This window comes from Azolla caroliniana, unplaced genomic scaffold (genome assembly GCF_043228905.1).
Source record: "Azolla caroliniana isolate FFs.n. ecotype wild unplaced genomic scaffold, voAzoCaro1.0.p SCAF_7, whole genome shotgun sequence".
Taxonomy (NCBI): domain Eukaryota; kingdom Viridiplantae; phylum Streptophyta; class Polypodiopsida; order Salviniales; family Salviniaceae; genus Azolla; species Azolla caroliniana.
The window spans coordinates 10,611,764-10,638,628 of record NW_028230442.1 but is presented as its reverse complement, the minus strand read 5'-3'; positions in this window follow the sequence as shown (position 1 = coordinate 10,638,628).

Genomic DNA, 26,865 nt, shown 5'->3' with positions numbered 1-26,865 from the left:
GGTTAGGTGTGGAGGACAAAACTGCGTCTTTGTTGGTTCACCTACAACCATGCAACCACACATACCATCTGCTTTGTTTTCAACATGCCTGTCGAATTGATGCATTCTGTTTGGGAGATTGCAGTACAACTCTACCAAATGAGTGGAGAAAACTAACAGGTATACCATACTGTAGCTAATAAGCTTAGTCTTTTCTAATTAGCTAAGCCGTAAAAAGTATGGAAACTCTTTTGCTGCTATCGTTGTAGCTAATTAGCTACTACCATAGTTGATTAAAGCAGCTAATAGCAATCCTATAAGCTAATTAGCTACTGCCATAGTTTACTACAGTAGTTAATTAGCTAAGTGGCAGCTAGTTAGCTACTAGCTAATTAGCTATCCTACTGGCAGCTAGTAGCTAATTAGCTAGTACCATAGTTGTGTAAAGTAGCTAATTAGCTAGTACCATAGTTGTGTAAAGTAGCTAATTAGCTATCCTACTAGCTAATTAGCTACTGGCAGCTAATGAGCTACTAGCTAATTAGCTATCCTAGTAGCTAATTAGCTATGGTACTAGCTAATTCGCTAGTGCCATAGTTGTGTAAAAAAGCTAATTAGCTATCCTACTAGCTAATTAGCTACTGACAACTAATTAGTTATCCTACTAGCTAATTAGCTATCCTAGTAGCTAATTAGTTACTGCCATAGTTGTGTAAAGTAGCTAATCCTAGTAGGTAATTAGCTACTGGCAGCTAATTAGCTATCCTAGCTACTACATAGTTGAGAAAGTAGCTCATTAGCTATCATTGTAGCTAATTAGCTATCCTACTAGCTAATTAGCTACTGCCATAGTTGTGTAAAGTAGCTAATAAGCTATCCTAGTAGCTAATTAGCTAATGGCAGCTAATTAGATACTGGCAGCTAATTAGCTATCCTAGCTACTACATAGTTGAGAAAGTAGCTAATTAGCTATTATTGTAGCTAAGTAACTATCCTACTAGCTAATTAGCTACTACCATAGTTGTGTAAAGTAGCTAATTACCTATCCTAGCTATTACCATGGTTGAGAAAAGTAGCTAATTAGCTATCCTAGTAGCTAATTAGCTATCCTAGCTACTACCATAGTTGAGTAAAGTAGCTAATAGGCTATCCTAGCTACTACCATAGTTGAGTAAAGTAGCTAATTAGCTATCCTAGCTACTACCATAGTTGAGTAAAGTAGCTAATTAGCTACCATAGTAGCTAATTAGCTATCCTAGATACTACCATAGTTAGTAAAGTAGCTAATTAGCTATCCTAGCTACTACCATAGTTGAGTAAAGTAGCTAATAGGCTATCCTAGCTACTACCATAGTTGAGTAAAGTAGCTAATTATCTATTGTACTAGCTAATTAGCTATCCTAGCTTCTACCATAGTTTAGTAAAGTAGCTAATTAGCTATCCTAAATAGCTGCCATGTTATTGTAGAATCTTGTGGATTAAGGACGACACATGATGTGTCTGGTGCTGATGACGCTGCAACAGATGAGGATACTGCTGCCAACGTGACTGAAAGTAAGAGTCCTGCTATCACATCTCCTTCAGATAAGCTCCACGCTATTCTTTTGGAACAGTGTATTGAATTAGGCAACGATGTGAAATGCCATGAAATAGTGGAAACAACATGTAAAACTGAGGTTCACAACAACAGTGTTTATGAACACTTGATGCAACATTTCTTCGAATCTCAAGACCTTGATTCCACCCCACCGAGCCCAACTACTGAAAATGTCCAAACAGATCCCTCTGTACTTGAAAAGCTAGTTCAAGAAATGGCTGATGTGCAATTAGTTGTTGAGGCGATGGGAAGGTTGTCAGAGGAGGACACACTTGCGCATTGGGTGAAAGAAGCAAGGCTAAATAGGGAACCGACCAGAAAAAGGCTGAAGAAGGGACCACGATTAGGAACAAGACCAGCTACTCGGTCATGGGGCCCAGACGTAGTGGAGCGAAATACTGTTTAGTTGGATATGATTGTTAGCTTAGGGATTTTGCTAGGGTTTTATGAAGTTTTACTATCCTGTTGGACAAGTAAAACCTCAGAGTGGTTGTTGCTTGATCCACATTATGTAATGGAACTCTATGATGTTCTTTCAAGATAATTTGAAGATTGTTGTTCTATGGCTGAAACTCTTTGATGTTCAGGATGTTGTTTTGTGAGACTGTTAGTTACTTTGTGAGTGTGAATATGTTGGTGTTTTCTGATGTTTCAGAGTCTAAAGGGTTTGATTCTATTGCTCGTAAGGCCAATGGCAGTGTGGATACTGTTGATGTTGCAGCGTGTTTAAAGGGCCCCATCTTGAAAGTAGATGTAGCAACTGACACAAGTGATCTGGTCACACAAGTTGATCAAGCATGTTGCACTGATGACTTGGTGTTGCAGGTAGATGCAGCATGTTGCACGGATGACTTGGTGTTGCAGGTAGATGCAGCATGTTGCACGGATGACTTGATGTTGCAGGTAGATGCAACATGTGATACCAGTGGATTGATATCGAGCAAATCAGTAGCTACATGCACTGAGGTAATCCAAGGATTGATAACTAAGCCGACAAAACAAGAGCACCAGAATGTGAAGCCAGGCCCAACACAGTCGACTAGGGGTTTGAAGAGGAAAAGGACGCCAGTTGTGTTGGTCGAACCTGAGCTGATTGAGATTGATTGTGTCCTACCAGAAAATGGTGTAACAACGACTCAGTTTCAGGAATGGAAACCTAAACCACTAGAAGTCGAAAGAAGAGCCTTGATCTTGGAGCTTGATAAAGTCTTGATGAGTGTGAGATATATGCAGCCAAGGAGGGACGCGAATCAGTTTCTAGAGTGGGTTGTGCAATACTTTGATTTGTTTATTTGGAGTGAAAAACCAAAATCAGATGTGTGGAAGTGTTTAGCAAGATTCTTCCCAAAATGGCGAAGTCGTTTTAAAGGTCAATGGGCACGAGAAAATTGTGAGCAAATGGAAGTTGCAAGATTCAAGAGACTTTCTGATTTTTGGGCTACTTGGCCTGAATATAATGCTGACAACACATTGATTTTGGATACAGAACATTTCCGGCACTACTTCAATATTCGGAGATGTTGTCTCATTCTACCCGAGGAAATGCTTGAACAGGACCTGGTGCAAACAGTGAGCTGCCAACTAGGTGCATGGTTGTGGACTCCATACCGAGCTCGATATGCGGATAATATATGTAGACTCGTTCCACTGACTAGCAAGAGCTTAGTTGTTTATAGGAGATTTGTAGACATTTCCAATGGTAATTTGTAAATATGTAAAGAGATGACATTATTCAATGAAGAATTTAATTACTTGTTCCCATTGTACTTATCTATTGTGTAATTTGAGGAATATGTTGCAAATTGTTGATTTCATGCTATTGATGACTATTTAGCTATTGACAGCTAATTAGCTGCATTTGTACAATTAATTAGCTACTGATGACTATTTCGCTATAACTTATAACTTAAAACTTAACAAAAAAAACATGATTTTATTGAGAAAGAAGCATAGAAAGCAGACTGTATACAAGAAATTGATTCTCAAACGAATTTATTTAACTGTTTTCGCGAAAATACATGTTTGTTTTACAAGAGAACATGGTAATTGCTACTTGTAGCTACAAATTCCATGGCATACTATTGTAAATACATTCATACACATTAGCACCAACAGTGTATAAACCTGAGCAGCTATTGTATTCTGACATTGGGACGTTGATGCACCTGACCAAATGAGAGTACATGTACGCCGCTGGTTTGTCTTCTAACAGCTTGTACACATATTCGTAATCATCTAGTTTTGCATAAAAAATGCCTTCGATGTAGAATGTCTCGGCAAATACAAAATTTCCCCATGCATCTACAATATTCTGCCTTGCACACTGTTTACTAACCGTGCACTTCAATATATAGAAATCAGCACCCTCTGAATTGCCTTCTTCAGCATTTACAACGAAGTTATCCCCAACGTTCAGGACATCACTCAAAGTATCTCCAAGTCCCTCATATGTGAAGTCAACATTCTGCCATGTTTCTCCATCAACTGCTTCCTTATCATTCAGAGTGTGATACTCCCAATTCTGAATGTATGCTTTGTTTAGACAATATCTCCAATTTCCCTGCACACAATGGAAGCAAAAACAAGTCAATTCTATAACCGCAATACAATGACCATCCAACCTAGAATAACCGCGAACAGCATGTAGAGATCGCAATTCGGGAATTCCTTGGCACTCCCAGGTCTTCTCCCTATTTACTTCATCTATCTTCACTTCCCAAAATTCACGTTTGATATCTTGGACTTGCGAGGAATAAACACATGTTGCACTCGTTGACATATTTGTTCTTAAAAATTCAACTACGTGTGATGCACAATTCATGTGCACACCATATGTCTTTAGTTGTTCATGGGTAAGTGCCCGCTTTATAACAGCTCCTGCACCATCATGTTCACCTTTACCATGGCCAGACCCAAAAAAATTCCATCTCATCTCCAAACCTGTTATAGCAGGATACCTCCCCACAAAATAAAATGGACGTCGAGCCTTGAATTGTGACGCAGCTCTGTCAGACCAGACCCAATGTTGAGTAAGCTCCAAACGTTGAGCTAATAACCACTGCCAATGTAACTTAAAACAATGTTGGACGAACAAGGTATCATGCTTCTTATCATCAGAAATAAAGAAATGAATTACTTTTTTAACATCACCTGAAACTCGAAAATATGTTATGTGCACAAAAATGGTTACCTGAACTGAACACCAATGCATAGATTGAATTTCATTCTACTGCTTGAAAGTATAATTCTCTGCGAAATCTACTACTGAGACTACTACATCATTTGGGAAATAAGATATGCAAGTCTTAAACTGATGGGCCTGCCATGAATAAATGAAGTTGTGTTTAATGAACTTTCCTAGAGATACTACAAATAGAGACACCAAATCCCTTGGTTTAAGCATCTTCCGAACTAGATCCTTTCTTTTACACACATTTCCTTCTTCACTGACTCAAATAACTTCACAGAGATCAATATTTCACTACTCAATTCATTTGGACACCACCTAAATCTAGTAGGGCCACAATCTTGACATAAACCCATGACACATTTATGAATATGGAAGATAGTGTCAGTTTCTCTCGGACACAATATTGAATCTAATAAATAACTCATGGAAGAGATAACGTGCTCAGATGATATACACTCCTCTTGCGGGCTTGATCGACAGATTGGGCACCCACATGTGCAAACTATATTAGTAAGGGATGCGTTATGGTGACGTAGTAGATTAACAGAGTCCTTCAGGAAACCCATTTGTACATGGTAAATGCAACAACATGTGTATCGATCCTTTAAGCGTCTCACAAAGTGTGGCTTAAGAGACTCGAATGTTCGTAGTTGAACTTTAATATTTGGATGCATTCATTTGAACCTAATAAATAAATCGACCTGTGTAATAAAGGGGAATTAGTTATTCTCGTAACTAGCTAACTATCCTAGTAGCTAATTAGCTCTTCTAGTAGCTAATTAGCTATTCTAGTAGCTTATTAGCTATCCTAGTAGCTAATTAGCTATCATGGTAGCTAATTAGCTGTCCTAGTAGCTAATTAGCTATCATGGTAGCTAATTAGCTATCCTAGTAGCTAATTAGATATCCTAGTAGCTAATTAGCTAGCATGGTAGCTAATTAGCTATCCTAGTAGCTAATTAGCTATCATGGTAGCTAATTAGCTATTCTAGTAGCTAATTAGATGTCCTAGTAGCTAATTAGTTGTCATGGTAGCTAATTAGCTGTCCTAGTAGCTAATTAGCTATCATGGTAGCTAATTAGCTGGTCTAGTAGCTAATTAGCTATCATGGTGGCTAATTAGCTTTCCGCTTTCCTAGTAACTAATTAGCTATCATGGTAGCTAATTAGTTGGTCTAGTAGCTAATTAGCTATCATGGTGGCTAATTAGCTTTCCGCTTTCCTAGTAACTAATTAGTTATCATGGTAGCTAATTAGCTGGTCTAGTAGCTAATTAGCTATCATGGTGGCTAATTAGTTGTCCTAATAGCTAATTAGCTATCATGGTAGCTAATTAGCTTTCCTAGTAGCGAATTAGCTGATAATAACGAAATTAGCTTTCCTAGTAGCGAATTAGCTGATAATAACGAAATTAGCTATCCTAGTAGCTAATTAGTTGTCCTGGTAGCTAGTTAGCTATTTTGGTAGCTAATTATCTGGTAGTAACTAAATTAGCTATTGAGAATAGCTAATTAGCTATCATGGTAGTAGCTATTGAGAGTAGCCAGTTACCTATATAGTAGTTATCCTAGTAGCTAACTAAGGTAAATGTAACTGATAAGCTAATTAGCTTTTTTGCTAACTGAGCTAATTAACTTTCCGTGTAGAGTCAAAACAAATGTTGAGATAAATGTAAATACCTGAGGTACATCAAGAAGATGAATGGGATGCTCCTCGTATTGATTGCTTCCAACACGTTTCCTGCATAAATCCTTTTTATTGGGTGAAACCCTACTCTCATTAGTCCAAAACATTGTGATTACATCCTTGATTTCAAATGTTATGGGTGTCATTGGCTTACATCTTGTAGTTAGCTTTAGTAGACTAGCTCCTTCACCCGAGGAAATTATACGGTTCATTGTATTGTACACTGTTTTTCTACTAACACCAATTACCTTAGATAGCTCATTGATGTTTATATCGTCAACATCACTATTAAGTAACATCATTAGACTAGACCTTTTTAAGACAAGATCATCTTCTGACCTGCTCATGGATACGAAACTATTACGAAGATTATTTACTAAAACAGATGATATGTTTGCATTAAGACCATCACAATCAACTAAGTCCTTTATCGATGGATCATTACATATTCCATAAAGTACTACCTTCTTTTCTTCATTGCTGATGTGCTTGGTTTGAACATTGAAATAGTATACAACCTTTCTCTCTATGATGGCAGTCGCATTACTTACATTCTCAGCATAACTATCCTTACCTTACTGAGTGTGGCCTTCGTATCCTTCAACAATTGACGATGTTTCCTTTTTTTTTTCTGCCCAATAGTTTCGTATGGCTTGTTGTGTCCTGATAGCATCATCCCTATCCTTATGATCATTGAGGGGTAATTCTAAACACCCTTCTTCCCCTTCCATTTGGCTGGACATATTAAAACCCTAAATTTCCAGAAAAAAAAACAAGTATTTAAGATGGCTATGGGCAACAACAATACACAAAAATATTCCACAATACACAAGATTAGACACAACAATACACAAGATAATCAATAGACAGAAAAGTTATTGCAATCCAAGACCGAACAGTAGAGGAGTTCACTCCGTTGGATCGAACAGTTGAGGAGGCGATCCAGGACCTGCCAATGGCGACAACTAAGTGTAGAATGTTGTTGTTGGATGAGTGAACTCCGTCAAATCGAAATGTGGAAGCAATACAGGACTAGACAGTAGCGACCCCTGAGTGTAGAGTGGCATAGACCCCCATCAGATTGAACAACTCTTTGATGATGTTTGGAACGCACAGTAGCGGCCCCTAAGTGTAGAGTGGCACAAAGAAGAGAACCCCGTCAGATTGAACAACTCTTTGATGATGCTTGGAACGCACAATAGCGGCCCTTGAGTGTAGAGTGGCACAGAGAAGAGAACCCCGTCAGATTGAACAACTCTTTGATGATGTTTGGAACGCACAGTAGCGGCCCTTGAGTGTAGAGTGGCATAGAGAAGAGAACCCCGTCAGATTGAATAGCTCTTTGATGATGCTTGGAATGCACAGTAGCGGCCCCTGAGTGTAGAGTGGCACAGAGAAGAGAACCCCGTCAGATTGAACAGCTCTTTGATGATGCTTGGAACGCACAGTAGCGGCCCCTGAGTGTAGAGTGGCGGCAGGTGGACTCGATAGGGTTTAGCAACAGTGGTAGCAACTAACCCACAATACTCAACTAGAGATGGCCTACGTGATGTGTCAAAGGATCATGCATAATGGACCTAGGAATTCGATATATAATTTATGGTACACATTTATGGTGCACATATCAATTTATGTTGCACGTTTATGTTGTACATTTATGGCACTCATTTACATATGTAATTAAAACACTCTAGTATTTTCAATGGTAGTTTTTTGCATACTTAATTTATTAATGATGGCTTTTTACTAAAATGACTATTTATCAATGGTAGCTTTTTGCATAGCTAATTAGCTATGTCAAGGACATAGCTAATTGTTTCCACTCGCATGCTTTCACCCACATAAAGAAAAGTAAAAAGAGAAAGAGTGGGCCATAAAAAACAGTCAAAAAAGGAATGGTCATAACTCTTTCGTTTGTAACCCAGATATCCCGTTGAAATATGGGTTAGAAAGCTTGTAAAGAGAGTTATCTATAATGTTTTAAGTCTCTAAATTTGGAGCTTGGATGAGGGAGACATGAAGATTAGAAGGTCGTTGGGTCTTAGCAAAAAATAGGAGATAAAAATCTTCCAAAAATAACGTGAACAAGGAATAAGAAGAAAATTATAAAAGAGTAAGTGATAGTCTTGGGAGTAGGATCCTAATAGAGGAGGGGGGGTCGGAATAGACGAGGAGGAGTCTTGGAAGGAAAAGGATCCTAATAGAGAAGGAGTCTTGGGAAGAGGTGTCTTAGTGGAAGAGGAAGGGTCTTAGTAATGGGTTTGAGTGATTGGAAGTAAGAAGGTCTTTGGTTTTTTAGTTCAATGTGGAGTTTATCTCCTCTGTATGGTCTTGATAATTGAATATTATAACATTCTTGCCCCTTTCTCATCTTCTCTATCTTTTGTGTTAATTTCTTGAGTCTCCCACACTAATTCGTAGTTACCTTGGTCGTTATAATCTATTTTAATTCAAAACTCTCTCTAATCTACTTGGTCAAGCCCTCATATTGTGTACGACAATCCTTTATCTTATACACCCTATAAGTATTTACAATAGTATGCCATGGAATTTGTAGCTACAAGGAGATCATACTAGTTTTCTTGTAAAGTGGACAAAGTAGTTGTATTCCAAGATCAAGGCTCTTCTTTCGTCTTCTATTGGTTTAGGTTTCCATTCCTACAACTGAGGCTCTATTACACCAAGTATTGGTAGCACACGATCAATTTCAATCAACTCAGGTTCTGTCAACACAATTGGTTTCCTTTTCCTCTTCAAACCCCTAGTCGACTGTGTCTTTGGGTTTGATTTCACCTTGTTTTGCTCTTGTGTAGTCATTGGTCCTGGCTTCACATTGTTTTGCTCTTGTATAATCGATTTTGTCATTGGTCCTGGCATTACCTCTATCCATGTAGATACTTCTCTGGTCGATATCAACCCACTAGTATCACATGTTGCATCTGCCTGCAAAATCAGATCATTTGTGCAACATGCTTGATCTACTTGCGTTACCAAATCCTTTGTGTTAGTTGCTACATCTACTTTCAAGATGGGGCCCTCTAAACACCCTACAACATCAACAGTTTCCACACTGCCATCGGCCTTAGGAGCAATAGATTCAAACCCGTTAGACTCTGCACATCAGAAAACACCAACATATTGAAACTCACAAAGTAGCTAACAGTCTCACTAAACAACATAATGAACATGAAATATTTTGCAACAAAATAATAATATTATCTTAAAATCCATCATAGAGTTCCGTTACATAATGTGGGTCAAGCAACAACCAATCTGAGGTTTTACTTGTCCAAATAAACCATAGGCCATCTTCATAATTTTCTAGGAAAATTGCTAATAGTCATGTCCCACTAATTGGTAATTGGTAGTAATTAGCTCCAATTCAAGAGCCCCTTGATCAAGTAACTGGTCTTGTCCCCGATCGTGGCCCCTTCTTCAGACTTTTTCTAGCCCGTTGCCCATTTAGCCTTGCTTGTTTCACCCATTGTGCAAGTGTGTCCTCCTCTGACAACCTTTCTGTTGAGTGAGCAAGTTCAACCGGATCCGGATCGGTTGAATAAGCCTGAGCCAGATCGGCATCCAGAAGGATGAGCCGGATCGGTATCCGGAGACAATCGGTTGGATCGGGGAGACGGATCAGAGAACCAGATTCGAGCGGGAACCAGAAGCTTAGTAGTAGCCTAGACAACTAGGTAAGCATCGTCTTATAGTCAGTGTCAGTCGCACGTAGGAATATTGAAGTACATGTTAGTGCTTCTGTCAGTCCTTTATGGACTTGTATAAATAGTGTTGTTTAGCACATTGTATGTACAGAGTTTTAGAGTTATTTGTTGAATATAGTCTATTTTCTGCTCTCTTTGTCTCTCTTGTATATACTCTCTGTGTTAAGCTTCTCCATTAAACCTTCATCTCATTTTCTGTTGCTATCCGGTTGAGTCGGTTCTGTCTGACACTTCCACACATTAACATTCACATGGTATCAGAGCACGAGGGTTGAGAACCTTTGCAGTCGACGCTTGGTTTTCATAGACGAACCCTAGAATCCGGCAACAACAGACAGAGAGACAACATGGATAGAGGAATGGTGAGTTCACTTCCAACAAAGAAGCTCGACCGGAGCAACTACACGTCCTGGTCATACAAGATGCACCAATACCTGCTGGGGCATGGATATTGGAGCTTCGTGGAGGGAACAAATGAGGTAGCACCGGAGCCGACACACAGTGACTTCCCGGTATGGGAGCAAGGAGCGAGTCGAGTACTGTACTGTCTCGCGTCCGGTTTGCATGATCAGATGCTCAACTACATAAGGATGCAAAGATGCCGAAGGAGGCCTAGGAAAATATACGGAAGATTTTCGCCGCAAGTACCATAGCCCGTAAGTTGCAGCTCCAGCAAGAGCTGAACAACATCCGGCAAAGAGACATGTCAGTTACGGACTACACCACCATGATAGAGGAGATTTGTGACACACTCAGGTCTATCAACGTGACGGTGGAAGAAGACGAGATGGTACAAATCGGCCTCGGTGGTCTAGCACAAAGGTACGGGCCAATCCAGATAGCGATCTGCACCCGAGAGAAACCACCGTCTTACTTCGACTTGCAATTGATGCTGATGGTCAAAGAAAACCACGCAAGTGGGTCAAGGACCACTCAATCGAACGACCAGATGTTGTACACGGAAACAGATCGGCCCCATGGACGTGGTGGACGAGGTGGGTCGGCACACAATGGAGGCGGCCGACAAGAGCAGGACCGGAGGCACAGAGGTGTTGCCGACAACAAATCCGGACCCTCCACAAGCAGGGGGAGTCAAAGCAGCTCAAGGAACCGGCAAGGAAAGGCCGACACGGAATGCTGGTACTATGGCAAAAAGGTCCACAGGGAAAGTGAGTGTTGGAAGAAGCGCGCCGATTTGGACAAATCTGGATACGGCAAAACCGGTCAGGAGAACAGGTAAAGCTCGCACTACGCGAAAGGATCGGAAGGATCCGGAAAAGGGAAAACCGGTAAAGGGCCAACCTTCGTGATGAAACACAAGGCTAACTCAATGAAGAAGACTACTTTTGGATCAGAGGAAGTATGGTACGTTGATTCCGGAGCGTCCAACCACATGATGAGCCATGAAGAGTGGTTCTCTTTTTTGGAGAAATAGGAACAACCAGGGATTGTCGAAACCGGAGACGACACCCCTCACCCGATTGTGCATGTCCGAGAAGTCCCTTTAAGCCATGTCGGACAAAAGGGGAAGCTGATGAACATACTACATATTCCGACAATCACAAAGAACCTGGTGTCGGTCGGACAAATCGTCGACCAAGGGATGTAGGTGCGGTTTACGCACCTCGGGTGCTTCATTGAGGAAGACGGCCGGATAATTGCGCAAGGGCGCAGAGACAGGAGGATGTTCATCCTCAACACTAATGATGTCGGCACCGCTATATTTGCGAAAGGGAAGAAGGTCAAGTCGGACATCAACCTGTGGCACAAGCGGATCGGCCATATCAATTATCGGAGGCTTCAAGACCTGGAACCGAAACAAGTTTTCGGTTTGCCGAAATTTAGTGGCCGGAAGGCCGAAATTTGTGAAGCCTGCCAACTTGGGAAGCAACACCGGCTTCCATTCCCCACCGAACAAAACCAGAGCCATAACAAGCTCGATCTAATACATTCAGATGTATGGGGACCGGCACAGAACGTTAGCCTTGGCAGGAGTCCGTATTTCGTCTCCTTCATCGACGAATACAACCAGCACACGTGGATCTATCTCATGGAACGAAAGAGCGAAGTCTTCAAATGTTTCTGGAACTTGCAAAGCTTAGTTGAACGGGAAACGGAGAGGAAGGTCAAGTGCTTGCGGTTAGATGGTGGAAAAGAATACTTTTCCGGCCAATTCGATAGTTATCTACGGCAGAACAGAATTCAGAGAGAATTCAACTTCAGATACATGCTACAGAAAAACGGTGTGGCCGAAAGGAAGAACTGGTCGATTGTCGATGTGACAAAGGCAATACTTGAGGAGAAGAGCATGCCCCATTTCTATTGGGCTGAGGCGGTTCGGACGACCGTCTACATCTAAAACCGGATCGATGACAAGGTGTCAGCACATGAGTTGTGTTTTGGGCGAAAGACGAATTTGAGACACCTTCGGATATTCGGTAGAATAGCATATGTGCATGTACCGGATGAAAAGCCAGAGCAAAACGGTGTGGCTGAAAGGAAGAACCGGTTGATTGTCGATGCGGCAAGGGCAATGCTAGAGGATAAGAGCATGCCCCATTTCTACTGGGTTGACGTGGTCCGAACGGCCGTCTACATCCAAAATTGGATCGATGACAAGGTGTCATCACATGAGCTGTATTTTGGGTGAAAGCCGAATTTGAGACACCTTCGGATATTCGGTAGCATAGCATATGTGCATGTACCAGATGAAAAGCGGAGGAAGCTGGATCCGAAGTCGGAGAAGTGCATCCTAGTCGGTTACTCACATGAGCAAAAGGGGTATAAGTGTTATAACCCCCAGACTAAGCAGGTCTGAGTATGCCGAGATGTCAAGTTTGATGAGATGGCATCATGGTACACCCTACCAACTCCAACTCCCGACAAAGACCCGATTCCGGAAGATGAGGCTAGTGAACCCGAGGAGGTCCAAGTAGAAGATGAAGATTTTGGCACTCTAGAAGAGAGTCTGATTTCATTCAGGTTGAGTGTACCGAATAACCGGTTGAGTCGGGATGACCAGTCGGATGAAGAACCAACGAGTGGTGGAGACTCTGTTGTGCTCTTCCCGCTTAAGGAACCGAGGAGACGGTTCACACGCAAAGAGAAAGGGAAGAAGAAGATGTCGGAATACAAAACTGGCAATGTTGAGTCGGATCGGAGTGACCCCGACTCCGGAAAGGATGAAGGCGGAACTTCGGGAACGAAGTCCGAACCGGCCAAGAAGGGCCCCAAACCAGGTGATGACAAGATACGTCGGTCTTCCTGCCAGAAGAACCTTGTTACCCGTTCTCGTGCCTTTCGGCGCAGGATTGTTTGAGCGAGTCGGGTGGGAACCACTAGGGTTTTGGACTAGGAGAAAGAAGAATATGAGATAATGTTAGTTAGGAAAAGAATGCAAGAAGAAGATATGAAAATCGTGAATCCCACGAGTATAGTGTATTAATTGATACTTAGATTGTAAGAGAGAAATAGATGGCAAAATCGTTAAGCCCACGAATATTTTATATTAATCAATCCTTATAAAAAATAAACCCCCATATACATATTTCTCTCTTCTTTATATAGTGATGGAAGAGACCCGTGATGTGTTGGTGTAATGGTAATGGGGGGACACTCCAACCGCTAGGTTAGAGGTTCGAGTCTCCCCGCACCAACATACATGTGGTACCTAAAAAGGGTGGTTTGTGCCCTTAAGTGACGACGATGAAGATGGTGACGGTGACAACAATGACTCCTAGAGGTCATCCTGTGCTTGTATCTCACTCGTACCATTCAGTACACTCCCTGATGAACTATGTACTGCTAATAAAACATGACTTCCTGTGAGTTATAGCCTTCGGGCAAGCCAAAGATAAAACATACTAAAGTAGTATCTCTAAATGGATATATAGTGATGGAAGAGTCTAAGTTTATCACATGCAAGCATCATGCTTTTTCTAACTTTAGTTTTCATGCACATTACATGTGCATGATTAGCTATCTATCACATCTTTTCTTTTAACTCGAGTGTGTATGCATGAATAACTTTTTCTATCATGCTTATCTAGAATATTTATATGGGATAAAGTTTAGTATAACATTACAACTCATAATATGCTAGTATAGTGGTAAGGCTTAAAATCGTTAACATGGAGGTACAATGTTTGAATCCTGCCCTATGCATGTAACAATATTTTCTTTTATTTATTTATGCGTACTACAATCGGATATATTTTTTTACATATTTCACGTAATGTGCGAATTACACTACAACACTCATCCCCTCCAAACCCACACATCCTCCGGTATGTGCCGAAGTTCCCAATGCTTGTTATTCGCCTTCATCCGTAGCACTCTCCGATCCTCCCCTTATGTCGATTATCAATTGTAGTCCACTTTCTTCGCTTTCCGCATCATTGCGATCTTTGTCCGATTGCTCATCATTGTCGGTCTTGTCTAAGCTTACATAAGGTTTGTCATCAGTTCGTTTCTTCAAAATCTTCACCCGTTTCCCCGCTATAGGCACTCGTATTACTGTTCCATCCAACTCGCATAGTCGGTAAGTTCCGTTGTCGAAAACTTTCCGAACCTCGTATGGCCCAAACCACCTTTTAGCAAACTTCCGTATCGTTGTATATTGTGTTAGGAAATAGGTCCCTTCGGATGGGAAGTGAGAAGAACAAAGTTGATGAGCAACTTGGCAACGGAAGAACCGGTGAGAACCGGATGACGAGTACCCGGCAAGGAAGATCCGGTGAGAACCGGATGAGGTGTACCCGGCTACGGAAGACCCGGTGAGAACCGGATGAGGAGTACCCGGCAAGGAAGCCCGGTGAGAACCGGATGACGAGTACCCGGCAAGAGCCGGATGGTGAAGGCCCGGTGAGAAGCATTCTAGGTCTAGAACATTCTAGAACATTCTAGAAATCTCTAAGCTATTCTATAGGAACCTATAAATAAGCGCATACATGTATTCTCAAATCAATTCGAAACAACACCAGTCTTTAGCTCTCATTACATATCTTGTATCCATTCTCTTTCTTTCTCTATCTTATACATCTATTCTTCTCTATCCTTCTTCCATCACTCTATCTTTTATCCTTGGTTCTGACAGTATGATTCGAATTCTCTCACTCTCTCTCTCTCTCTTATCCTCCTTTGTAACCATCCTGAAACCATGGTTGCCATTAACTCAGAAGAATATCTCACCCTTGTTGCAGAAATGGAGAACCTTAAATCCAAGTTCGCATCTCTTGAAGTAGAGAATCAACGTCTACTTGGGGATCTACAAAAGGTTACTATAGAGAAGCAACAACAACAAGAGGAGTTCACGTGACGAGTGCAACAGTTAGAGTCGACAATCGTCGTGTTACAACAACAAAGGGTTGAAGGTCAGGGACTTATCAAGGAGCCCAAAATTAGCCTCCCAGCTAAATTTGATGGGTCGAGGGCGCATTTCCGAGGTTTTTTGAATCAAGTACGGTTGGTGATTCAAATGCATCCCGCACGTTATCCAACAGATGCATCACGAGTCGGGCTAGTGGGCACTTTATTGACTGGCATAGCGTTGTCGTGGTTTGCTCCATTGCTAGAGACCAATTCTCCTCTACTGAATAATTTTGAGGAATTTATCAAGGAATTTAAGGCTTGTTTCGGAGATACTGATGGGGCGAGAACAACTATCAACAAGATTCGTACACTTCGTCAAGGTGATCAACCAGCTTCAACATATGCTGCCAATTTCCGTCTCATCGCAAGCGATATTCCTTGGGATGAACAAGCCCTAATGGAGCAATTCCGTTCAGGCCTTCGTAGTGATGTCAAAGACTTACTTCTTACCTTCCCCGAGGATCCAAGGTCACTTACAGAAGCTATTAGTCGAGCAATACGGTGTGATAATCGCCTTTTTGAGCATCGATGTGAGCGACAACAACAAATAACAAGATCTAGATTCACACCAACTTATGCATCAGTAACGGCGCAATCATCCCCAAGGCAAATGTATAGCCCTGCTCCAACTCCAAGGCAAACACGTAGTCCAGTCCCAATGGATAGTCCTACACCCATGGAGATCGATATGACTCAACGACAAGGACCGTTGTCAGACGAAGAGAAGCAACGTCGTCGAGCAAACCATCTGTGCTTATATTGTGGAGGTCCAGGACATATAGCCATTCATTGCTCCCGTAGGCCGAGACGTCAGGTAAATCAAATTCACTATGACAATAAAAATGAGTCCAACATTTTAGAAGTAGTTAGTGAATCTAATATTATGAATAATCCACCCTTGTCCAATAAATTTGAAGTCCTAAGCCAATTAGAAGAGGAGTCAAACGAATAAGTCCGGCCAAAATAGGAGCCATTTGGTTGGACAACCCTAGATATGTACAACCTAGTGTGGGTTCCATTTCTTCCAAGCATGTTAGTAGAGTCTTCTCAGCCCTAGTACAAGTTAGGACACCCAGTTGTCAACTTCAAGTCCAAGCCCTCTTAGATACTGGAGCCAATTCTTGTTTCATGGATAGAGATTTTGCCCAAAAACACCAAATATCCTTGCATACACTTCCTTGTCCAGTTTCCGTAGTAGTGATTGATGGACGCCCCATAGCTTCCGGGAAGATATTTGAAGAGTCTGAGCCAATACACATACTCTTGGGTGATTTAGGATGTGTAGTTTCCTTTAACATAATCCGTAGTCTGAGCATCCAATTGTCCTCGGTTTGCCATGGTTCGAGCTACATAACCCTAGAATCGATTGGAGGAAGCGAGAAATTAGGTGCCCTTTAGCAGAAAATATCATTGTCAAGGATCGAACTCGGGATTATCCTCCCAAAGTATATAGTTCTATCGATGCACCATATCCTTCTCATCAAATTTCAGCCATCACATTGCAACAATTGCACCAAGTGGGAGGCAAGGAGGACCTTTTCTTATTTGCAGTATCAGTGACACCTTCTAGTGTCACTCAAGGGAATTCAGACATCCAAATTCCCAAAAAATATCAAGACTATGCTGATGTCTTCGACAAAGTCAAAGCTAGTGTTCTTCCAAAGCATCGGTCGTACGACTGTCCTATTGATCTCCAACCAGGAAAAGAGCCTCCGTGGGGTCCGATTTACAATTTATCACCCACTGAGCTTGAGGTTCTTCGAGAATACATCGAGGAAAATCTTGCACATGGGTTTATTCGACATTCAAAGTCTCCAGCTGGTGCTCCTATCTTTTTTGTGAAGAAAAAGGACGGCTCCCTTCGTTTGGTCATGGACTATCGAGGCTTAAATAAAGTCACCATAAGGAATAGGTATGCTTTACCTTTAATCTCCAATCTCTTAGAACGCATTGGTGGGGCAAAGCATTTTACCAAAATTGATCTAAGGGGTGCATATAATCTTGTTCGAATTCGGCCGGGAGATGAGTGGAAAACAACATTTCGTACTCGGTATGGTCATTTCGAGTATACAGTCATGCCTTTCGGGCTCACAAATGCACCTGCCGTATTCCAACATATGGCAAATGACATCTTCCGGGATTTCTTGGATATTTTTCTAATCATCTACCTAGATGATCTATTGATTTACTCTAAAACACAAGGGGAGCATGATATACATGTGCGGCAAGTACTTGAACGCCTAAGGAAGTATGGTCTTTATGCCAAACTTGAGAAATGCAGTTTTGATTGCAAACAAGTCGAATTTTTGGGATACACTATTTCATCCCAGGGTGTTTTCATGGACCCGGCAAAAGTCCAAACAATATTGGAATGGAAACCCCCATGCTCAGTTCGGGATGTCCAGTGTTTCCTCGGATTTGCGAACTTCTATCACAAATTCATACATAATTATTCAAGCATTGTGTTGCCCCTTACTCAAATCACCAAGAAAAATCAAGCATTTTTTTGGAGTATCGAAGCGGACAAGGCTTTTACGCAGCTAAAAGAGGCATTCACATTAGCACCCATCCTAGCACATATTGATCCTAAAAAGCCATTTACTATTGAGGCGGATGCATCAGACTTTGCATTGGGGAGTATCCTATCGCAACCAGGCGAGGACGGGCAGATACATCCAGTCGTGTTTCACTCGAGAAAGTTTACTGTTTTGGAGATAAACTATGAGGTGCATGACAAGGAGTTACTAGCTGTGGTCGACTCATTTGAGCAATGGCATCATTTTCTAGAAGGATCACCTCATCAGATTATCATTTATAGTGATCACAAAAATCTCACATATTTTCAAACATCTCGAGTATTAAATAGACGACAAGCTCGGTGGGCCCAATTTCTAACGTGTTTCGATTTCAAGATCATTTTTCGCCCCGGAAAACAACAAGGGAAAGCAGATGCTCTGTCTCGGCGTTCGTATCTAGCACTTCGACCTGGAGATCCGGCCTTTGACAATCAAAAGCAAACTCTCCTCGGGCCATCAAAGCTACAGGTAACAACAATTTATGCCACACCACTTGATTCTACCCTTCTTGACACTATTCGGCAACAACTGCATTCGGATGATTTTGCTAAGGATGTCTTAGCCCACTGTGGTTCAAGTCGTCCATCTTGCTCCACATTGCCAGGGTCATCTCAACATTATCAGGACTTCAAGTGGCAAGATGGTTTACTCTTCTACAAGAATCTCCTTTACGTCCCCGACGGATCACCCCGACTTCAAGTGTTGGAACATTGTCATGATGCCCCCCTGGCTGGACATTTTGGTATTTCCAAGACCATTGAGCTGGTGAAACGTTCGTTTTGGTGGCCTCACTTGCAAAAATTTGTCGAAGATTATGTTCGCACTTGTGACACCTGCTATCGCGCCAAAATACCCCGGCATCACCCTTATGGCTTACTACAACCATTACCCCCTCCCAACAAGCCATGGCAGTCTATTTCTATGGATTTCATTACGGATCTGCCACCTTCCAAAGGCTTTGATACTATTTTAACAGTAGTGGATCGGTTCACCAAGATGGCACATTTTGTACCATGTGTAAAGACCATCAATAGTGAAGAAACTGCAGATCTCATTATGCGTGAAGTGTTTCGCCATCATGGCCTCCCGAATGATATTATTAGTGATCGAGGTCCTCAATTTATCTCACACTTTTGGAAGCACCTATGGGCAGGCCTCAAAATCTCTTGCAAACTCTCTTCGGCTTATCATCCACAAACTGACGGACAAACAGAGCGCACAAATCAAACGCTCGAGCAATATCTTCAATGTTTCATTAGTTATCAACAAGATGATTGGAGTAAAATTTTACATCTTGCTGAGTTTGCATACAACAACACGGTCCACTCTTCTACCAAAGTTACACCTTTCTTTGCCTACACCGGCAACCACCCTCGATGGTGTATACTGGATCTTCCCAAGGTGTCACGAAACCCTAGTGCGGCGCATCACCTCCACCGACTACAACAAATCCAGTTCGAGTTATTGTCACATCTTCAGAAAGCGCAAGCACACCATAAGACCAATGCCGATCGACATCGTCTTAAGTCTCCGTTTAAGGTTGGTGACCGTGTATGGTTGCTTCGTCGTCACATCAAGACTACCCGACCGTGTGCTAAGCTTGACTATCAACGCTTAGGTCCTTTTGTCATCACGGCGCAGATTAATGATGCAACATTTCGTCTTAACCTTCCTGCACATATGCGGTTTCACCCTGTCTTTCATAGCTCTCTTTTGGAACCTTGCCACACCTCTTTAATTCCTGATCGTGTCGTGCCACCACCGCCTTCTGTACAACTTGTGGACGGCCCCGAATACGAGGTAGCTGCTATTCTCGATTCTAAGATTGTGCGCAATAAGCTTTATTATCTAGTTGATTGGCTTGGTTATCCTCCGAGTGATCGCACTTGGGAACCCATCGATAACGTTTGTAATGCTAAAGCTCTGGTCAACGACTTCCATCGTCACTATCCAAACAAGCCCGGCCCAACAATGTTAACGCCGACTTCCACTCGGCGTTCTCGAAGGAGGGATAGTGTCATGAACACATGACCATTATGGCGTCACCCGGACTTGAACCTCGAACCTTGTAATTCATACTTGAAAACCTCAACCATTAAGATAACTTATTGTTATATGAAACAATAAAAGCTACTTCTTGTATTACATTGATTATTGTAAAAACTCTAGATTATTCTAGAATGTTCTAGAATGTCCTAGAGCATTCTAGGTCTAGAACATTCTAGAACATTCTAGAAATCTCTAAGCTATTCTATAGGAACCTATAAATAAGCGCATACATGTATTCTCAAATCAATTTGAAACAACACCAGTCTTTAGCTCTCATTACATATCTTGTATCCATTCTCTTTCTTTCTCTATCTTATACATCCATTCTTCTCTATCCTTCTTCCATCACTCTATCTTTTATCCTTGGTTCTGACAATACCTGCAGAACACTTCTTCCAAGAGAAATTGGCATACTACGGAACATGTTTTCCTCCATAGTGCCCGTCCTTCTGCTTGGTTTGTTAGATCTTCCCGGGCTAACACCAAGTACTTCTTTTGTCCGATGCCGGTTGGCATGGTCACAATGTTGACCGTCCATTTGAAGTTGATTGTCGGTGAGAATGTCGGATGTAATTCATCTCAGTGTCGAACTCCGGAGTAGATTTGACATTTCTCACAGCTTTCCGTAAACTCCGCTACATCTTTGTACATATTCTTCCACCAATATTTTTGTTTGATCTTCGCAAATGTTACCCATGTTCCCCGATGTCCAACCCAATTGGATTCGTGAAATTCGGACATTATCCGGTTTTCTTGCTCTTTTGTTCCGACTACCCGTAGTGGTATACCATTCGGTATTTTCGGCTCCCTCCAGATTAATCCATTGTTCAAGAAAAACTTTTGGATTTGCCGCTTCTTTCTTCGGATCTCGGCTCTCTTTTCTTTATTGTCCGATGATTCCTCGATTTCTTGTAGCACTTTCCCGATCAGCAAGCTTTCTCCCTCGTATTCTTTTTCCCAGAATTCTCGGATTACGTTCACCTAGCATATGTGCTCCGAAGTAAAGTAGTTTTTGGAAACTTCTTCATTATCGGATTCGGCTATGTCGTCTCCAAACTATGCCCTTGATAGCATATCCGCTACCGCGTTGTCTTTTCCGGAGATGTTTCGTATCTCCGGATCAAGCGACTCTACATATGCAATCCATCTTAGCATAGCCACATCCGGTATCGTGCAACACCGCATCATCCCGAGTATCAGAAGACAATCCGTTTCGATCACTACTTCGCCTCCAATCAAGTAATCTCGATCTAATTTTATCGCCGATGCGAGTCCCCATAATTGTCTTTTAACTTGTGCATATCTGTGTTGCCTTTCGTTGAGAACCTTTGCTCCGAATCGGATCAGATATCGTAAACCATCCGAATCGGTTTGATTGATGACCCATCCCATCCCGGTCAGACTTGTATCAACCGTTACTACAATCAGTCGATCATAGTTCGGCTTCTTAAGTGATTCTACCCTCCACAGTGATTTCTTGAGCTTCTTCATGGCTTTGGTATGTTCCGGTTTCCATTTGAACCTCTTTCCCTTCCGCAACAAGTGATAGAGTGGGTCCACAATGTGTGCATAATGTAGAATCCATATATGATAAAATGCACATGCCTTAAGAAACCTACAGACTTCGGATTGTGACTTGCATATTTCTTTCATAGCTTGAATCGCATCAATCTTGGTCGGTGACAGTCTTCGGCCGTAGGGCCCACATAGATGTCTGACTACCAATATTTCTTCTTGTCCGAATGCCGACTTCTCTCCGGAGAGCATTAGGTGCACATCTTCTAACTTCCATAACGCTTTCTCGCAATTGCGAATATGGTCGACTACGAACTTTCGGCATCCCCGATCATCCATAGTCTCATCTTTTTCTTCCACCGCACATCCTTTTATCGAAATGTCATCTAGGAACGGGATCGTTATCTCCGGAATGCAGTCCCGGAGCACCTTGTTCATCGCATTCATCATATGTGCGACTGAGTTCATCACGCCTTGTGGTAGCGTGCACATCCGGACTAATCCGATCGGTGTTTGCATGGTAGTGATGTCTCGGCTCTCCACGGCTAGTTGGAATTGGTCATACCCGGAGTATAGGTCTCCGATGGAGTATATCGCGCGACCGGCAAATGCTTCCACAAATTCTTCCACTATTGGACCGACTCCGAAGTTCCAGATCGTGACCTTGTTCACCGATTGCAAATCTTGAATAAATCGGAGTGATCCATTCTTCTTCGGAACCGTAAACCAATTATTTGAGTACGGAGCGTTTGATGGCTCTAGAATCCCCATCGCCACCTTCTCCTTGAGCAAGTCAATGATTTTTGAAATATGCACCTGTGGCATTGGAATCGGCTTCAGGTTCCACAACACATGATCAATCGTGAAGATCACCATCGGCTCCTTTATTTTTGGGTCAGCACCCCTTATCTCTTTCGATGTGAATGCAAATGCTCTTCCATGCTGCTCCAACATCTCACGAAACCGTTCTTCTTCATTTTGTGAGAGGAACCCACCTCCACCGATCTGAAGTTTCTTATGGGTCTCATCCGTAAAGGCATGTCCGATATCCATGGACTTCCGAACTGTTGGATCTCCCGAGACTTCTTTCATCTTTTGTTCGCTATCGGCGGGCAGCGGTCCCGCGGCTAGTTTCACCTTCTTTTCCACGGTCTTATATTTCGTACATACCATTGTTTCTTCTTTGCGGAGTGCATTCAGCCCCATTTTCACAATGATATCATACATCTCGACCGATTCCACCAGAACTACCCGGTCTCCCTGGCTATTCTCTTCTGCAAGCTCTTCAAGCCGTTGTAGTGTGCTCCCATAGAACACTTCTTCGACTACTCCCACAATTTCTTCGTCTTCTTTTATTATTGATGTAGACCGTAACTCATCTTGCACCTTTTGGAATTATTTCTTCATTACTCCATGATCAACCAATGCTAGTGCGAGCTCTTTGATGTTTCCGATTCGGACCGAAGTCTCCGTAGTTGCGCGTACCTAGTGTGACCTTGTGTAGTGGGAATTTGGAATTTCATCCTCCACTTTGGTGTCAATCATTAGAACGGTATTTGCATTCACCCTTGGAGAATTTTCCTCCGTATTTTTTCTTTCTCTCTTCATGAGATCCACAAGAAGATCATGGAACTCCTTCGCTATTCCGAGTAATTCCCGAAGAGAAAAATCTACCCGACTATCGAGGATTCTGTCCTCGAACACCTTTTTTAAGTCCATTCGTTGCTCCATGTCGGAAGCGAGTTTGAATGCCGGAATTGTTTTTCCTTTCCCCTTCCCTTCAGAGTTCCAGCCCTCCGGCATCTTTGATGGTCCAACTGCATCATCCGTGCAATGTCGTTTCTCATCTACATACACCTCATGTAATTGGCATAGGGCATACACGCTATTGTTATCAACGGGGCAGTCCCATCATGTAGCTTCTCGGATGCCTTTCGCGGTGCTTCGGATCTCATTAAAGTCAGTTTTCTCGAGGTTTTCTAGTACTTCCGGTCAAAAAGACACCTTTGCTCCAAATGACTCACCCACACATATCCTCGCAGTTGTCGCATAATTGCTTTTCGCCGCTATTTCCTCCTCTAGGACCTTCTTCATGCCACCTTTTCGGAAGTTCGGTCAGAGTGGCTTCAGAGAGTTCATCGAATGAATCTGATTTCCCTCGTAGTAGATAAGGTCCCGTCGTAGCGCCTCCTTGTGCTCGTCGCAATCCCTCCGAACATGTTCGGTGCTATCGCACCATATGCATCGATGGTCCATATACTTGGAACTTGTGGGATGGTCATCCGACTTCTTCACCATCGCAATTTTCAGATTCTCCATCTCTTTCTCGGTCGTAGTCTCACGAGCCCACGGTTGATGGTCTTCCAATCCAGATCTTGGTTTCAGAATTGGTTTTGAAACCCTCTTTTCTTCACTACCAAGGCATTGCCCCCTCTTTGTGTATTGCGCGACGATATCCCGCACGTTTTCCCATGTATTGGTGAGGCCACTCTCAGTAGTGGTGTCCTCTAGAAGCAATCCAAGATCTTTCCGGTCCCGGACATCCACAGCTCGTAAGAACATGATCACTTTGTCCGGTGTGAGGATAGCTTGATCTCTCATAGACAACCTCCCGAACCGACTTTTGAATGCCGAAAACACATCGAGGACCTTCAGCCCCTTGTCTGGCGTTTCCACCCAATCTTCGAATCCTCTCCGCGTTGCCTTGGAGGAGTCCTCGATGGCGAACGTGGTCTTTAGCGCTTCTTCAAATGCTTGCCACGTCGGATTTTGTTGTCGTATCCCGTGGATACTCCCTTGACGCCCGTCCGTAGCCACCCGATTGAAGGATGTCACCTATAATCCTTCCGATATTCCGCATCGTAGCATTTCTGCCTTGTAATCCCACAAATATCGCGACACATCCTTCCCGTTGAATTGCCCGTTCCGTTGCACGCGCCGCTCTATTGCTGCCGCAATCTCCGACATCGCGTGTTGTTCTTGTAGCATCCACTCGAACATAACCATCATGTTGTTAGCTTCCGGTTGATTTTCCATCTCCTTGCCACCCAGGTTTCACGTCGGGTTCACTACTTGTGTCGCGCCTTTCGGCGCCAAATCGTTTGCGATGAAGAAGATATGAAAATCGTGAACCCCGTGAGTATAGTGTATTAATTGATACTTAGATTGTAAGAGAGAAATAGATGGCAAAATCGTGAATCCCACAAATATTTTATATTAATCAATCCTTATAAAAAATCAACCCCCATATACATCTTTCTCTCTTCCTTATATAGTGATGGAAGAGTCTAAGTTTATCACATGCAAGCATCATGCTTTTTGTAACTTTAGTTTTCATGCACACTACATGTGCATGATTAGTTATCTATCACATCTTTTCTTTTAACTCAAGTGTGTATGCATAAATAACTTTTTCTATCATGCTTATCTAGAATATTTACATGGGATAAAGTTTAGTATAACATTACAACTCATAATATGCTAGTATAGTGGTAAGATTAAAATCGTTAACATGGAGGTACAGGGTTCGAATCCTACCCTATACATGTAACAATATTTTTAATATTTTCTTTTATTTATTTATGCGTACTACGATCGGATATATTTTTTTACATATTTCACATAGTGTGCGAATTACACTATGACAGCGCTATGGGTACAATGAGTACATGGCGCATCACTATGCGTTCATGACTAAGGTGGCAGAAGTGCATGAACGGAGAGCTACGCAGAAGCGGCAAAGGACGCAAATTGGCATGCCGCTATGGAGGAAGAAATGCGGGCACTAGATGCCAACGACACATGGGACCTCGTTGACCCTCCCCGACACTGTAAACTGATCGGTTGCAAATGGGTGTACAAGGTAAAGTACAATGTTGATGGTTTGGTTAACCAGTACAAGGCCCAGTTAGTGGCAAAGGGATACGCACAGACCCATGGAATCAACTACGACGAGACCTTCACTCCGGTAGCGAAGATGACGACGGTTCGTGTGGTACTGGCGGTTGCTGCGGCAAGGGGGTGGCATCTTCACCAAATGGACGTGAAGAATGTGTTTCTTCAAGGTGACCTTGAAGAACAGGTCTATATGATACAACCTCTTAGTTTTCAGTCGGAGATAAACAAGTCGGCGGTGTGCCGGCTTAAGAAGTCGCTTTATAGTCTAAAACAAGCCCCCCGAGCTTGGAATGCGAAGATCACGCACCGGTTGTGTAAGATGGGGTTTGTGACCTCTAAATCTAACTCATCGTTGTTCATCCGGCAAGGTCTAGACGGTCTGGTTTTCATCCTACTTTATGTTGATGATTTAGTCATCACTGAACTCGGGCTCAATGAAATCGGCCAAGTAAAGTCCCAACTGTCGGACGCATTTGAAATGAAGGACTTGGGGGAGCTTCATTATTTTCTTGGGATCGAGGTGATCCGAACCCCCGATGGCATATTGCTCTCACAACGACACTATGTGTTGAATATGCTATACAATTTCGGCATGAAGGAATGCCGACTTGTCTCCACACGCCTAGACCGGAACCACAAGCTCTGTCCCAACTCCGGACCCACCTGCAATGAGAAATGGTTCTGACAAATTTTCGGAAGCCTGATATACTTGACAATCACTCGACCGAAATCTGAAATGGACTCGATTCATCAGAATCAGACATGGGAGCTGGTTGAACTACCAACAGGAAGAAAGCCGCTACCTTGCAAATGGGTGTTCCGATACAAGTATGTATTCGACTCAGAGAAACCCAAGTACAAAGCTCAGCTTGTCGCGAAAGGATTCAAACAAGAATATGGAGTCAACTACAACGAGATATTCTCACCAGTAGTCAAGATGACCACCCTCCAACTCCTACTAGGAGTCGTGGCGACAGAAGATCTAGAGCTCGAGCAGATGGACGTAAAGACGGCATTCCTACACGAAGATCTGGAAGAAGACATATACATGTCTCAACCGGCAGGCTTCACAGAGATGGGGGAGGACAATCACCTCGTATGCAGACTTAAGAAAAGTCTATATGGCGTCAAACAAGCGCTAAGGATGTGGTACTAGAAGTTTCACTCCTACATACGGCAGCTTCGATACAGCAGATCAGACTTCGACCCATTCATGTATGTTCGGCAATTGGCCGACGAGTCCAAGATCTATCTGATCCTATATGTCGAAGACATGCTGATTGT